Below are 7,023 nucleotides of genomic sequence, written 5' to 3'. Positions count from 1 at the left end.
ACAAAATTTTGTAGTGCTCTTTGTAGGGCAATAATAATTTGGTTTACACTGTAACAACTAGTATTATTTGGTGAATGATGATGCTCTAAAATGCAGAAGAGAGAAAATTGTCTGTTTGCTGTGTTATTTGGTGAGATCTGTATTAAGAGCTATCTACAGAAAAACACAAGGTCTGGTGACACTCCTGTCGCTGTTGAGAATGTATGGATTACACATTAATAGAATCCTAATAGAAAAATATTTAGTGAGACATTACACAAATAGGCACATGTAGGGAAAAAATAATATTTTATACTGTATTTTGTTCTAAAATAATATAGTGTTTGCATACAAGTTTTTGCATTTAAAAAAAAGAGAAAACATGAGTTCATATCCATACATAACTGAAATCGTATGAAATAGTGTGAGTGCTCTCACATGCTCATTTCCAATAAATATTGATACACAATCTAATTATCTGCATGTAGATCAACACAGTCACGATAAATGGTAAATTTTTTACTTAGGTGTGCAGTTAAAAACAAAAGCCCAGTGCACCACAGCCACTCCATACAAGTAGATGGTCCATAGTAAATCATTTTTTCTATTGTACAAAACATTTCAAGGGAAAACCATTGTTTTTAGTCTTTAAGTTAAAGGTTTTTGGCAGACACAAAATTCCTTAAGTAGCTATAGATCTACACTGTTAGAAAGAATAATACTTAACCCCTTCAGTCCCCTACGGACGTACCGGTACATCCAAAAAATGCATCCCAAGAATTCCCTATGTACGTACTGATACATCCTGCCCTTCTTGCAGCGGCAGGGACACATCCTGACAGCCTGAACTCCCCCCTGACAGCGGAAGCCAGCATCTCCGGCTTTCTGCTGTCCGATCTGATGTAACAGCATGAAAACCAGAAAACTGTTACATTTATAAACGCAGATCGCGCGATCAGGCATTCCCTTCCAGGTTGCGTCACTGCAGACGTCACCCGGAAGGTCATCGGAGGACAGGATATCCCCTGCAGGGTCTGTCCAGATATCCTGTCCTCGGACAGTCTGTGGGGACTTGCATAGAGATCACAGTGTGATCGGTGCAGGGGGGTCGCAGGGAGGAGAGTGAGAAACCATGTTTCTCACCCTCCTCCCATGCTGAAAAATGAAACGGAGAAAAAAAATTGTTAGTAATTTAAAAAAAATTAATCATAAATAATACAATAAATAATAATTAAAAAACAATAAAGTGAACTAAGTGATGTCATTGTGACATCACTGGCATTAATAACATGTTCAAGAGGGCCCTAAGAGGACCTCTAACCATTTTGAAAAAAAAAATATAAAAAAATATTTAAAAAAATAAAATTAAAAAATTAAAAAATATAAATATAAAAAAGATAATAAAAAAAGAAAAAAAAACTTACATCCCATTTTCCTAACACAACATCTATAACCCTCCTGCCCCCTTTCACAACCCCCAAACCCGTTAAGCCATAAGCATAAAAACTCTACGAATAATGTACACCTTTTAGTATGACCCTACAAGTGTTGGAAAAGTATGGAAAATCTATATAAATTAGGTATTTCTGAAATCAGGACACCTGAATTGATAAACTTGGAGGCGATTTTCCATCACTTTACCTAATTTTGTGAGGATTCAGAGGGAAAATTTATAAAAAAAAATTAGGTGTTTTTTCTAATCTTCACTAGTTTTTACTAGATTTCTCATTCTAAATTTTCAGCTAATCATCTAACTATGGTATCAAAAGAAAGCCCTATCTCTCCTCGAAAGAACAATATATAGTTTACATGAGTACACTATTCACAGGAAAAGAGAATAATCGCTGAACCGACATAGCGCAAAAATGGCAAAATTGCTCCGGGACTTGAGGTACCAAAAACCCCTGGCATTGAAGGGGGAAAATTACCTATGACTATAATCTATTATTATAGTTCAGGCTTTTTTTTTGCTTTGTGCCTTGACCTATACCATAGAAATATTAGTGTGCAAAGCAAGACATTTTGTTCCCAATGGGCACCACCTGGTCTACATTTCTCATAAGGCACACTTATCAGGAACATAGCAGGCAGCAAACAATCTTATCGAAAAATAGCCAGTCTATTTCCTATTAAACTCTAGTCTGCCTCAGCAATGTCCCTGTCCTACCCAGGCCCAACCCATGCTGTCTTTTGTTGTAAAGGAAAATATTTAGTTAATGCATTTTAACATCTCTGCATCTGTGAGGATTAGTAATTTAGATTTTATACGCAAACGTCTTTAAACTAGAGACACAGCAAGCCTTCCATTGCTGATAAGAAAGAGGCAAACAAGCCCTTATGTCTAGAAGAGTGGTCTCCAAACTATGATCTGGCCCACTACAAGTTTTTGTCTGGCCCGCATCAACTTGCCCAGCTGGCAGGGCCAGACTGAAATTTCTCAGTAGGCTGCCTCACCTTGGGCCGTTCTCAATGTAGGCCATGCAAATATATGTGGCCGCAGCCGCAGCTGTGGCCGTAGCTGTCAAAGAGATCTGTGCCGATCGAGGCACTGATCTCCGATCAACTGCACCTCTTCCAGTCAGCATCGCACAGAATTTGACATTAGCGTTGACAGGTAGACACTCAGAACAAGACCACATGGCAGACCTACAGGCAGGCAGACTGACAGACTTGGTCAGGGACTGAGAGATAAGATGTTAAATACACACAAAAATATGAATCGAAGCATGCTGAGGGAGGGCATGAAGGGAAATTTTGGTGCAATACACTTACACACACACAATCTAACACCTTACACATACTGTATTATGATTATTATTATTAACTTGTATTTATATAACGCCAACAATCTACGCAACACTTAATACAATACATATATTCAAGGGGTTTGACAAGATGATCTTACACTCTTGAGGGAATGAGGTGACAAACATAAGGCACAGAGAGGGTGAGAGGTAGTGTGGTGGTTGTATCAATGACAAGGAAGTTCAATCAGCTAAGATGGTATGCTTCTCTGAAGAAGTGAGTTTTGAGATGTTTCTTGAATGTTGGGAGGGCTTATGCTGAAGGTTCTGTGGAAGTAGATTCCAGAGAGATGGGGCAGTGAAATCTTGTATCCGGGAAAAGGTCATAAGTGGGGAGGAGAGCCTTAGCCCATGGGAAGAACGTAAGAATCAAGTAGAGAGTGTTTGCTTATGAGGGCAGAAATGTATGGAGGAGAAATGTTACGGAGGGCCTTAGATGTTAGTACTAGGATTTTAAATGTAATTCTAAAGGTAATTGGGAGCCAGTGGAGGGTTTCACAGAGAGGGGAAGCAGAAGAGGAGCGGCATGCAAGGAAGATAAGCCTAGTAGCAGCATTTAGGACTGTAGAGGAGAGAGTCAAGACAGTGGAATGGCAACCAGAAGAGTGTTGCAGTAGTCAAGACGGAAAAAGCTAAGTGAATGAACCAGAGTTTTTGTGGATTCTTGGGTGAGGAATGGGCGGATGTGAGAGATGTTTTTTAGGTGCAAGTGGCAGGATCTGGCAAGGGACTGAATGTGAGGGATGAAGGAAAGGTTAGAGTCAAGGATGACCCCAAGGCATCAGGCCTGGTTAGTAGGAGAGATAGTTGTGTTGTTAATGGTGATGGAGATGGAAGGAGGGAAGATAATGAATTCCGTTTTAGAAAGATTAAGTCTCAGGTAGCATTGTGACATCCATGAAGAAATAGCAGACAAGCAATTGGTAATACAGGATATGAGAGATGGAGAGAGATCAGGAGAAGACAGGCAGATTTGGGTATCATCTGCATATAGATGATACTGGAGGCCAAATGAGTTTAATAGTTTGCCAAGAGATGAAGTATAAAGAGAGAACAACAGAGGGCCAAGGACTGAACCTTGGGGGAAACCAACCAAAAGTGGAAGGGGTGATGATGTCTTGCAAGAGAAGCAGTTAGACAGATCCAGGAGAGAGCTGTATCTTGAATGCCTATAGAAGCAAGTGAATCAAGAAGAAGGTGGTGATCAACAGTATCAAAAGCAGAAGAGAGATCCAATAGTATTAGAATGGAGAAGTGACCTTTTGCTTTGGCAGAGAGCAAGTCATTGGAGACTTTTGTTAGAGCAGTTTCAGTAGAGTGAAGGGGTTTGAAACGAGACTGTAGTGGGTCAAGGAGGGAATTAGAGGAGAGGAAGTTAGTGAGGCGATTGTACACAATCCGTTCAAACAGCTTAGAGGTAAAACGAAGCAGAGAGATAGGGCGGTAGTTAGTCAGATGGGATCTGAAGAAGGATTTTTTAGAATGTGATTAGCGCATGCTTGAAGGCTGGTACAGTTCCAGATGATAGAGAAAGATTAAATTGGTAAGTGATGGACCCAGGGATGGAGATACTTTGTGAGGTGTGATGGGATGGGGTCAAGGGGACAGGTTGTCGGGTGAGAGGAAGAAAGAAGAGTGGCTATCTCTTCTTCGGTTGTAGGGGAAAAGGCAGTTAGGATGGGATGAGTGGAGAGAGTGGTGGTGGGTGGTGTAGAAAGAGGGTTGTAAAGAAGAGAGGTCTTGTCTAATAGTCTCGATCTTGTCTTTGAAGTGGGTAGCAAGATCTACATACATTAACACACAGCCACTCCAACAACATAAACTTGTGAATACATATGAACACAGCCAATCCAACACCATACACTTGCAGATACATACACACACACAGCCACTCCAAAACCATACACTTGCACATACATACACTTTATTTTAATTAAACTTGTAAGATCTTCTTAGGGTATTTATTAAAAATGTTATAGGCATATCTGCTTATCTTTTCTTGGTTGAACTAAACCTTCAATGCAGAGTTTGCATGTGATATTCAGTTGATCTATGTTTCTATGTGGTTATCATTTCATCTATACCTGCAATACCTGCTGTAAGCACAGCATCTTTTCTTTGTAATTGTCACCTTTCTCTTTTGTTCTGAATCATACCAAGCACATTAAAATCCAAATCCTAAAAAATCCAAATAAAACATATTCATTCATTTCTAAAACTTTCTTTGGCCTGCACAAATGTGTAAAATATACAGCATAGCCCTGTGACTGAAAAGTTTGGAGACCCCTGGTCTAGATGAAAGACAAGCACGAATGTAGTGACAGATGCATAGGAAGTATGCAAGATGTTAAAGAGTGAGAGGTGGGAATACTCTAACATGTTAGCATGTTACACTCAGATAAAGGAAGACACATACACAGACTGATGTCAAACAACATAGAAAGAGACACAGCCAACTGCATACTGAAAGAGAAAAAAACTGACAGACGTAAAGGATTCTGCTCCAATCTGTCCGCTACATCAGTGTTTTTAAACAGTCCAGGTTTTCTGAATCTCTGTATTGAAATAGAATGTGGTAATTACAAAATCCTGCCCTGTCAGTGTGCCTTAGGACTACTGTATTTAATAACATTTGGTGCTGATGAAACCTGTGTGTGTGTGATTGTTATTGACCTTCTTCAATGCAGCTTAACAGTTGTAGTTAGAGTATACAATATTAAACCTTACAGTTTATTTGTAATTGGCATCCAGCATACCACAGCCTTGAGGGCTTCTATAATTTAGTATAATTAGTAGTTTTGCACAGTGCAGCATGTTCATTTTCAGGGCATAAGTTCTTCCTGTGCAGTGTTGCTTACCCTACTTATACGTAATAGTCAATATAGCGCAATAGAGCTCCAACTCCATGAACATATATATCAAGTGGATTTCATGAGAACATCCAATACTAAAGAAAGCAATATGTAAACTCAGTGTGTTTTGGTTAAGTGATGCTTTGAAAAATTCAGTTTGTAGTTTTGTCAGTAATCACCTCCATGTATTATTAGTGTTGTCATTAAAATACACATTTTCATGTGTAGGGGTCTTCTATGTATTTATTCATGCAGCACACCACAAGAGATTAACACAATGGCGGACAAACCACAGCTCATGACCAATATAACTTCATGCCATCTCACTTGGACCTCAGACAGACCTGCAAATGCGACCATGAACACTTACTGTTTCTCACACACTCAGTGTCTCCCTACTCTCTCCCTACAGATCTCTTCTGTGTCCTTGTCTCCTTTTCTGCCGATCTGCTTCTTCTCTTAGTTCTTCTTGTTCTTCTAAAGAGATTCATATAAAGAGCAGGGACGGGGAGAGGCTGTCCACGTTGTGCGTGCCATGGGTCCGTTTTTTTCTGGAAGTACTCCAAGAAGCCGAAGATAAATTTGTAGGGCAACAAGGAAGCGTTTCTTCACTTCTCCACAAATCCATCTGCATTATTCTGACTTCTTAGAGTACTTCCGCAAAAGGGGGGAGCCATCACGAACACCATGTGGACAGCCTCTCTCCCTTCCTCCAATCAGGGGTGTGGGTGGTCGGGGAGTTTCCACTGTTTTGAGGAAGAGCTCTGTAAGCTGTGATGAACACAGCTAATACCAAGGAGAAGCGGATGAAGAAAGAAGACAGAAGAAGGGGCAAGAGAAGACGCGGTGCTGTGGGAAAGGATACAGGGCCATGGAAACAGTTGGTGTAGAATGTATGGGGACATTGAGAGTGTGTAATGAGTAAGAGCATGACAGAGTTTGAGAGAGCATGAGTAAGAGTGAGTAAGTTATAATGTGAGTGTGAGAGAGTAAGTGGGAGTGTGAGAGAGCATGAGAGTAAATGGGAGTGTCTCTCAAATATCTAAAGTCTATAGTATATGGTTCTTTCGTAAAGTTGGGCCACCTCTGTATTAATACAAAAAGAATTGTTAGTATTAATATTGGTCCAACAAACTAGTCTTCCTTTTTACACCAGGTTTCTGCCACTTTGACATGTACCACATCAACATTTTCTTTGTTAACAGGAGCACATTTGGAGGCAATAAAATAATCAGTTGGTGTAATATACCTATAATGCCTTTGTCACTCTACAAAGCTCATGGTAATTTTTTTATTTTCTTCCCTATGCTAGGTTCAACTTTATTTTACACATTTTTCACACCTCCTGCCATATATGTATTTCTGTGCAGAGAGTATTTCCTAATGAT

This window comes from Spea bombifrons, chromosome 3 (genome assembly GCF_027358695.1).
Source record: "Spea bombifrons isolate aSpeBom1 chromosome 3, aSpeBom1.2.pri, whole genome shotgun sequence".
In the NCBI taxonomy this organism is placed as follows: Eukaryota; Metazoa; Chordata; class Amphibia; order Anura; family Pelobatidae; genus Spea; species Spea bombifrons.
Note: the sequence above shows the minus strand (reverse complement) of the source record.